The 10,153-nt window shown below is 45.6% G+C and overlaps 1 pseudogene; it reads left to right on the forward strand.

Moving 5' to 3' along the window:
* LOC110595835 overlaps nt 1-1,755 on the forward strand; it is a 3,483-nt pseudogene extending 1,728 nt beyond the window's left edge.
* Nucleotides 1,756-10,153: the final 8,398 nt, after the last annotated feature.

Consider the following 10,153-nt stretch of genomic DNA (forward strand, 5'->3'; position numbering starts at 1 on the left):
ACCCACGGGCTCAGGCAATCCACTCACCTCAGCCTCCCAAAGGCGCGGGATTACAGGCTGAGCCTCCGAGCCCAGCTGACGGAGATTATTTTAAAAGGAAATGTGCAGCAAGGGGTTTTTAGGTAAGACTGCTTGCTGTCCACAAAATGCGTTAAAACATTCAATAAATGTTTAACACCTGAGTGTTACAGGGATGCACTAGAGTGAAAATGACTGACAGCAGACTGTGTGTATGTGCTTCATAAATGTAGAAAGTCTTCATTGGAATCAGCTCAACAGGAGGGGCCTATTTTAGTGAGGAAAGTTTACTTGGGATCAAACCTGTGAATTCTGGCTCTCAGGATCTTACATGTTCCCAGGTCTTGATAAAGTAACCTTGGGAATTCACTTCATCACTACGTAGCATAAGATTGGGGCAAGGCTGTCCTCATGGGCTTGCTGCCGGGACAGTTACACAGCACCTGACACTTGGTTTAATGCCCTGTCGCCATTTTGAAATTCTTAATACACTTGTGAACAAGGGGCCCTACATTTTCATTTGACATTGGTCCCTGCAAATTATGTAGCTTGTCTTGAATGGGAGTGATACCTAACTTGCAGAGTCTGTGAGAACTCACTAAGACAAGGTCTAAAAGTCTGCGAAAAATGTTCTGTAAATATATGTATATTATTCTGTCCGTGTTTAAAAACTCTCCTATTTAAGTCCTTCAAGAACAGGACTGCCACCTGGGTGTGCATGTAGGCAAGGAGCCCCTAAGTAAGGCTGAATGCAGTTCAAGTTATAGGCTGGACACGGTGGCTCGTGCCTGTAGTCCCAACACTTTGGGAGGCCAAGGCAAGGTGAGAGAATTGCTTGAGGCCAGGAGTTAGAGACCAGCCTGGGCAACAGTAAGACCACCCTAACCCTAACCCCAACCCAATACACACATTCACACGTACATATATATGTGTATGTATTTTACATATATGTATACGTGCATTTCTACATGTATGTGTGTATGTCTACATATATATGAATATATGTGAAGGGAGACCCCAAAAAGTATGAAATTTATTTATTAAAAAATTGTGCATCTGGGCTCGGTGGCTCAGCCTGTAATCCCACACTTTGGGAGGCTGAGGTGAGTGGATTGACTGAGCCCGCGGGTTCAAGACCCGCCTGGGCAACTTGGCGAGACCTCATCTCTACAATAAATAAAAAATTAGCCAGGCATGGTAGCATGCACCTGTAGTTCCAGCTACTTGGAAGGCTGAGGTGGAAGGATCGCTGGAGCCCGGCAGGTCGAGGCTGCGGTGGCCGGGAGCGGCCATTGCACTCCAGTCTGGGCGACAGAGTGAGACCCCAACTCAAAAAAAAATTGTGTATTTATTCTTCCACGTTTAAACTTCAGTCACCTGCAAAATACACCTATTGGAAGGCTGGGCCTGTGGGGCACGGGGAGCGAGGGTTGTTAAAAAGAGTCTTCGGAAGCAAACCCCTAGTGACTTCTTAAAGCAAATCATCGGACGGCCAGTTGTGGTAAAATTAAATTCTGGAGTGAATTATTGAGGAGTCCTGGCTTGCCTGGATGGCTACATGCATATCACCCTGGAGCAAACAGAAGACTATGCGAATGGCCAGCTGAAGAATAAGTACGGGGATGCATTTATCCGAGGAAACAATGTGTTGTACATCAGCACACAGAAGAGAAGGATGTGAAGACACCAAGAGAGCAGTACTTCTCCCAGTTGGATATATTTTTTATGAAGTTTTTTCTATTTTTCATTTTTTTTTTTTGCGACATAATTTGTCCTGTTTTTGTATAGTAGTTGTTGATTTTTTCGCTGACATGAGTAAGATAAATATTAAAATTGTGGATTTAATTGCGACATGATCTTTCACATTTAAGTTTCAGTTTCTTTTACTTCTGCATCAGTGTACAAAATGCTAAAAGAATAAAAAAGACAAAATCTCTCTCTTCCTACGAGATTAAAAAAAAAAATACACCTATTGATGCAATACACCTATTGAGATGCTTTTTCCACTGCTCAAAACAGTTTTTGAACTTGCCAATTTTGATGCCTTTTAGTGCTTCTGCTGTTTTTTGTTTCACTTCTTCCACCTCAGCAAACATTTCCCTTTGAGGCCTTTTTTCATCTGGAGAAGCAAAAGAAACAAGAAAAAGAAAAAGCCAATCGGGAGGTTGGAGCGCGAGTGTCATGCAATTTTTGGCTAAAAACTGCTGAACACTCAGCCTGGTGTGGGCAGGTGTGCTTGTGAATCACCCATCATGAAATGGGCAAATGCTTTGAGAGAATCTCCAAAAAAAATTCATAGAAGCCGAACGCAGCCTGGCACAACAATACTGGCTGGTATCCTGATGCTGATGGCTTCCCAGAACACTAGCCTCGCCTTGGAAGCCTGTACTACAAGGGACCTGCCCTCCAAAAAATAATTCTGGGGTTCTTCGGGTCCCATATATACATTCATATATGAAAAGTTATAAGTCACAAGCATAAGGCCTACTGTAGACTTCAGGAGGCGCCAATCAAACTTCCATTTCCTCGTCAACAAGGTTCTTGGAGGATAAAGAAGCATGGGCTCGGCAGACGCTGGGCACCACTGGGGGAAGGATGGGGGCCACGTGAAAACACACTGGGCACCAGGTCCACCATCAGGGGGAGTGGAAGGCCAGCTAGAAGCCCAAACGCCACCTGCATGCAACCTACTTACCCAGCAACTCCCCGCTGGTACCCCACAACCCTAAACTAAAAAATAATGAAAAGTAACATTAAATTAAAATGTGAAAACCAACCAACCAAAAAAAGTCCTTGGAGGAACCTGGGCAGCGCCGCTGTCCTCAAGCACAGTGGTCGGCTTTGGAGCCAGGCTCTAGAGAGGTGTGTGGCCACGGAGGTGACAGCAACCTGAAGTTGGTCGTGACGCACAGGTGGAACGTGGACATCTGGGAACGTGTGTGTGCAGAGAGAGTGAAGCGCTCAGGCAGGCCGGGGGGGCCCAGGGCATCACCCCGTCTCCTAGCAACCCAGGGTCCGCCCCGCCGCCCGGCCTTCCTCCTCGCTGGGGGCCCAGGCCGACCGGCCAGGGGCGCAGGAGGCAGTGGCAGGTCCGGCAGGAAACGTGCCCCGACACCTGCCTTCCGGGGCCTCTGCACTAGACCCGGGAGTTTGGTTTTTCGTGTAGAGTCCCTTCCTCCCTCCGTGTCTCTCTCTCTCTGTTCAACTTTATGGTGCTTTTCTAATTCCATGACTCTTTGTCATGAAAAAAAATCAATTATCCTATAAAAACAGACGACTGTAGTGAATATCCCTACTCCCCTCACCCAGCGCCAGGTAATACTGACTCCGTTTGCAGCCGATTTTTTTTCTTTTTCTTTGAGTTGGAGTCTCACTCCATCGCCCAGGCTGGAGGGCAGTGGCCTCCACCTGCTGGGCTCCGGCGATCCTTCCACCTCAACCTTCCAAGTAGCTGGAACTACAGGCATGTACCACCATGCCTGGCTACTCTTTTTAAAAAATTTATTGTAGAGATGAGGTCTCTCCAGGTTGCCCAGGCTGTTCTTGAGCCCGCGGGCTCAGGCAATCCTCTCACCTAGGCCTCCCAAAGTACTGGGATGACAGGCTGAGCCACCGAGCCTGGCCACAGCCAACTTTTCTGCTGGAGCAGCTGGTCCCCTGCACCACGGTGCCACACACGCCCCTCACCCTGGCTCTGGGAAGCCAGCATGCCGGCAAGGTAACCTTGAGCGTGCAATGGCTATGCTTCGCTTCGGCCTTCCAAATCCCGCATGCATTTATATATAAAATTTATATATAAAAATAATAGAAAATTATTTTTAAATTATTTTAATTATTTTAAAATAATTTTCTTGTAGCCAACCCTAACCCAAGCAATACCGAGGGGGGAATTCGGAAAAATGTGGTTCTGTCTTCGCTAAACTGACATAGTGAGAAAGCACCACAGCCTATCTCTTGTCAACTTTGCCTCAACAGATGACTCATTTAATTGTGTTGAATAAAGTCCAAACAAAGACTTGGTGGCAAATCAGTCTCCGCCCATCATGATGCAGCTTTTCCTTGGGTAAGTCATAAACACGCCAACCTTCTCCCAGAAGAGGACACGAAATCATTTTCCATCTTTGGGTGATGTTCAGTCTAGCTGAATGCTCTCCTCTAGCTAATCACATTCCTCCTTTTATAGCCTAGAACATAAATACCAAGATATAAGATTAAATACTGTATGGTTAACATGTCTTTTGATCAACAGTAAGAGAATGGAAGAGGAAAAGAAAAGGAGGGAAAAGGGTTAATATATACACAAACATATTCATATCAAATAAGCATTGTGTCACTTTCTCAGGAATAGGAGGAGCTAGATACAGCAACTGACCTTCCGCTTGAAAGGGATAAACATGTTCCAGACCACTGAACTTGTCACCACAAAGAGTTCCCTTTGAAGGGATATAGTCAGGTGAGTGTTTTTTAAAATAATAAATCTAGTCTAGCATTTTAATCTGTCTAAACGTTTTGACATTATTAAAGGAAAAAGTTACTCTGACACTTGTTAAAGACAGTTAGGCAGATTTCATCCAGGACTGTCGCAACAGATATAGAAACCCCTGCAATGGGGTTTTGCAGCAGGGGAGAAGGATTGGGCTCTACTCTAAATACTACAAAGATAACGGAATTGATAGTCAAAGAGCAGCGTTTTGGGGGGTGGTGAATAGAAACTTGCTACAAGGGTGGGCGCAGTGGCTCATGCCCAGCACTTAGGGAAGTGGAGGCGTGAGGATTGCCTGAGTTCAAGATCAGCCCAGGTCACGTGGCGAGACCTCATCTCTACAATAAATTTTAAAAAATTAACTGGGCATGGTGGAGCATGCCTGTGGTTCTACTACTTGGAAGGCTGAGGTGGAAGGATCATCTGAGCTCAGCAGGTCAAGGCTGCCGTGGCCGGGAGAGTACCTCTGCCCTCTAACCTGGGTGACAGAGTGAGACTCCTACTCAGAAAGAAAAAAAAAATTGCTAAAAGGGCAGGCCTAATTCTTCCTCTAGTAATCTAACAGGGTTCTTGCTGAAGGTGGGCCAGAGGGATCAGATATCACCTGGGGTGGTGGGCGATAAGGAATTTGATCAAATACGCAGGGCGATCAGATATCGAGGGTGGAAATTCTGACTAACCAACATGACAGAATTCTTGCTGTGACTGGGCCTTTGGAGGACATGCCCAAAGATGGGGCCTAATTAAAACAGGGTCCAGAGGAGGCTGACTAAAGTTACATCAAGGAGAATCTTGTCAATACCTTCCTATTCATATACCAAGAAAGTCTGCCATTTAAATTTCATTTAGGGCCAGGTGTGGTAGCTCGATCCTGTAATTCTAACACTTTGGGAGTCAGAGGCAAGAGGATTGCCTGAGCTCAGGGGTTTGAGACCAACCTGGGAAACTTGGTGAGACCTCGTCGATACAATAAATCAAAAAATTAGCTGGGCAGGGTGGTGTGTGCCTGTGATTCCAACTTCTTAAAAGGCTGAAGTGGAAGGATCACCTGATCCCAGCAGGTGGAGGCTACAGTGGCCATGAGCATGCCACTGCACTCCAGCCTGGGCTTCAGAGTGAGACTGACTCAAAAAAAAATCATTTAGTTTAGGCCATCATTGAATTTAAATTTCAGCCAAGCCACTAGAGTCACTTCCAGCCATTTGAGCTAAAACAATGAATTGAGACACCGCTTTACCCAGTTAATAAATTTGACTTGCTCTGCTATTATATTCCTTCTATTCCATTTTTTTGGCTATTGCTGCCTATCAAATTACTCCAAAATCTAGGAGCAAAAAGATTTATTATCTCATGTTTTCTGAAGGTTAGGTATCTGACTTAGGTGGGTGGTCCAGGTGCAGGATCTATCATGAGGTTGCAGACAAAGCTGTCAGCTGGGGCTAGGGTCTCTAAAGAATTGTCTGGGGCTGGAGGATCAACTTCCAAGCTCTGACTTGACTGTTGGCAGAAAACTTCTGTTCCTGGATACTGGCCCTTGTCACAGATCTGCTTGTGACATTGCTTCCTCAGAGCGAGTTGATAAAGAGATAAAGAAAGCAACCAAGACCACCTGTGGTGTCCTTTTTAACCTAGTCTCAGAAGTGACACACTGTCCCTTCTGCCACGTTCTATTGGTCACACGAACCAATCCAGATACAGTGTGGGAAGGGAGGTGGGGATCGGGGACCTCCCAGAAGCTGACTACCAGGCACCCAATCCAGCATTCTCAGCCTCCACCCCCACACGTTTCCCAGGTTTCCATCAACAGAAGGCTTGCACACTTTTTCTTACCCGCTAGGGTCTTCTGCGATGGGATCTAGAAGCAAGCGAAGGTGATGACAGTGGGTCTGAAGGAGGGCAAGCAGACTGAGCAAGGCAAGTAGCTCAGGGGAGGCCAGTTAGCTTTAATAAGCAAGGAGAGACTGACCTCTTGAAGTCTGTTTTTACCGACAAAAAAGGCTTGGCATAATTTAGGGGTTCATGATCCCAGTGTCATCAGAATCTGCCCTACTCCAAAATTTAGGGTCATACCTCTGTTCAACAAAATGCCCTAATTTTAGCATGAGACCCTATGAGATTGGGAGTTTGATTTGCACTGTAATTCAGAATTCGATTTTGGGTTTGGTTTTTAAAAGTACAGCCTTAAGCCGGGCTCGGTGGCTTAGCCTGTAATCCCAGTGCTTTGGGAGGCTGTGGTGAGTGGATTGCCTGAGCCCGCGGGTTCAAGACCCGCCTGGGCAACTTGGTGAGAACTCATCTCTACAATAAATAAAAAAAAATTAGCCAGGGCGTGGTAGCGCACACCTGTAGTTTCAGCTACATGGAAGGCTGAGGCAGAAAGATCGCCTGAGCCCAGCAGGTCGAGGCTGCAGTGGCTGGGAGCGTGCCACTGCACTCCAGTCTGGGTGACAGAGTGAGACTCCAACTCAAAAAAAAAAAAGTACAGCCTTGCAGATACAGGAAGGGGCTCATATGAGATTTCTGATCCTTTGATCTTGAACTGAGAAGTTAAAGCCCTAAGCTCATTTTCTGTCCTCCAGTTGACCAACATAATTAAAAGAAATCATCCAACCCTATCGTATTCCTTCTTTTCACTAAAATATGGAAGCATCCACTTGGTCAACCAACGCCTTGCCTTATTTAGACACTTGATTAGAGGTGGTCACAGGTAAATAAGTTAAGTGACTGTTTTTTACTAAAACTGTGTAGGATTCAATTATTTAAGAAAATCCTTAGCCGGGCTCGGTGGCTCAGCCTGTAATCCCGTGCCTTGGGAGGCTGAGGTGAGTGGACTGCCTGAGCCCGCGGGTTCGAGACCCGCCTGGGCAACTTGATGAGACCTCATCTCTACAATAAATCAAAAAATTAGCCGGGCATGGTAGCACGCACCTGTAGTTCCAGCTACTTGGAAGGCTGAGGCGGAAGGATCGCCGGAGTCCAGCAGGTCGAGGCTGCGGTGGCTGGGAGCGGCCACTGCACTCCAGTCTGGGCGACAGAGTGAGACTCCAACTCAAAAAAAAAAAAAGAAAACGAAAATTCTTAAATAATTCCCGGCACAGTCATGTAATAGAAGAATCTAATACATTATGTAATAAAACTGCTATGACAACTCTTTTCATATCTGCTCTGAGGGAAGAAAGAGTAATATTCAATAACACTTTGGCTATTGTCTTTTTTTGATTAAGAATCTTGTGGGGGGTTTTGGGAGAGGGTTTCCATTCTGGACAGTGTTATAAAGTCAAAAATCACCATCCTTTTCTGGAAGGGTTAAACCTTGACTAGGGGCAACCCCTTACCAAAGGCCACCCCAAGAGAGTAGACCCAGTTCTGGGGCTGATGTTCAGACTCAAACCACCCATGTGCAGGGGGCTGTACACAGTGAAAGTTATTCTTGCATATTCAGGGACATCATATTTTATAGGGGATAAAGGGCATGTACGTTCTCTTGACCAATCCCTATTTTCATGATATCTTGGAATCTTTTTCTTTCTACAGTTAAGATCATAAAGTATGGTCTATCCCCAAGTCAGGAGGCATATCTAGATATGGCAGACCCTAAAATGGTCCCCATCGAATGTGGATGGCAACTTCAGGCACTCACTGGCTGCGATCCATAAACCTGAAAGCTTTTGAGTGAGGCCTGGATGTTACAAGTAGAAAGAGGCTCTCTAGGCCGGCCGGCTTGGTGGCTCAGCCTGTAATCCCAGCACTTTGGGAGTCCATAGCGAGCGGATTGCCTGAGCCCATGGGTTCAAGTCCAGCCCGGGCAACATGGCAAGACCTCGTCTCTACAATAAAATAAAAAATAGCCGGGCATGGTAGCATGCACCTGTAGTTCCAGCTACTTGGAAGGCTGAGGAGGAAGGATTGCTGGAGTCCCACAGATCGACGCTGGGGTGACTGTGAGCGTACATGCCACTGCACTCCAGCCTGAGCAAAGGAGTGAGACTCCAACTCAAAAAAAAAAAGAAAAGAAAAGAAAGAAAAGAAATAAGCCCTCTAATCTGGTTTCTCATCAGAGTACCTGGTGAGACACAGATATCCTCAGGCCTTAGAATACTCTGCTTTATGAAGTCAGGTGAGGGCCCTGGAATTGGAGGCTAGGGTGAGTGGATTGCCTGAACCTGCAGGTTCAAGACCCACCTGGGCAACTTGGCGAGACCTCATCTCTATAATAAATCAAAAATCAGCCGGGCGTGGTAGCGCGCGCCTGTAGTTCCAGCTACTCGGAAGGCTGAGGCGGAAGGATCGCTGGAGCCCGCAGTCGAGGCTGCGGTGACCGGGAGCGGCCACTGCACTCCAGTCTGGGCGACAGAGTGAGACTCCAACTCAAAAGAAAAAAAAAAGAATCCCCAGTAATTCTGATAATCAGTGAGGTCTGGGAACCTATGATCTAAGGAATTCCAAGGAAGGCATGAATGATGATGGCTGTGGAATGAGCTTGACAGGAGCTGCCCACCTGCAGAATAGGACAGCATCCTGAATTACCGGGCTTGCCATAGTCATAAAGTGCTCAGTTACAAACCAAGCCTCCTACTGACTTCGGCTGCTTCAGATCAACTGTGTTCACCTTGTTCTTCCATGTGCAACACAGGAACACTGTTAGTATGTTACACGTATTAGGGCAATTTCTCAATCATGTAAGAGACAGGAGGTGGGGCATATTTGCTGCTCGAAGACGGACATATAGCCATGGGCTTGGCAACACACAGAAATGTTTAGAGAGAAACTCGCAGGCCTGAAAAAAAGCAGCAAATATTAAATAATGAATATAAAATGAAGTAAGTTCACTAAAAGGAGTAGAAATAGTTTTGTCCATCCTTAGAGATGTGGGATAGAGTGCTTCTAACATCTAAGCTTCTGTGTACGCTCTGGGTCATTTAAACTTAAATGTATTGTGGCTATGTTAGAACGCAAAACGTCACACCACCGACAATACTTTTTGCTGTAGATACTAGGATGTCTACTCACAAATGGGTATGATGCAATCTGAAACTTCAAGAAAAATCATTCTGGTCTGCTATTATATTTCTAAGTTTGGAAGGTAGTCAGTGGAAAAAAATAGCTTTAGGAAATCAAGCATATTCTTTAGAGAACGGTAGAGTCAAATGTTAATGGAGTTAACTGACTGGCTTTATTCTTCTGAGAGAAGCTGAATATGGCTGGCCATTACACAATTACAATTAACCTACACAGTACTAGCAATCACTTATACTTTCTATCATTTGTGCTGCTTTGAAACATTGTAGAAAAGAAACCATGTTTTTCTTCTTTTGATTTCAAATATTTCAACTTTAAAAATATTTACATAATTTCTCATTTAGATTATAAAATAGGGGGAAATAAATATCAAAGTAAACTCACTATCTAAGTTACTTAGAGTAGCTTGTGGATGGGAATAATTTGTTCTTGGGTGTTTAGATGGTCAGACGAGATATCTGAATTACATGAACAAGATTTTTTTTTTTTTCCAAGTTGGAATCTCACTCTGTCGCCCAGACTGGAGTGCAGTGGCCGCTCCCGGCCAGCGCAGCCTCGACCTGCTGGGCTTGGGCAATCCTTCCGCCTCAGCCTTCCAAGTAGCTGGAACTACAGGCGTGCGCTACCACGCCC

Source organism: Carlito syrichta, unplaced genomic scaffold (genome assembly GCF_000164805.1).
Source record: "Carlito syrichta isolate Samal-C Ts95f unplaced genomic scaffold, Tarsius_syrichta-2.0.1 Scaffold304658, whole genome shotgun sequence".
In the NCBI taxonomy this organism is placed as follows: domain Eukaryota; kingdom Metazoa; phylum Chordata; class Mammalia; order Primates; family Tarsiidae; genus Carlito; species Carlito syrichta.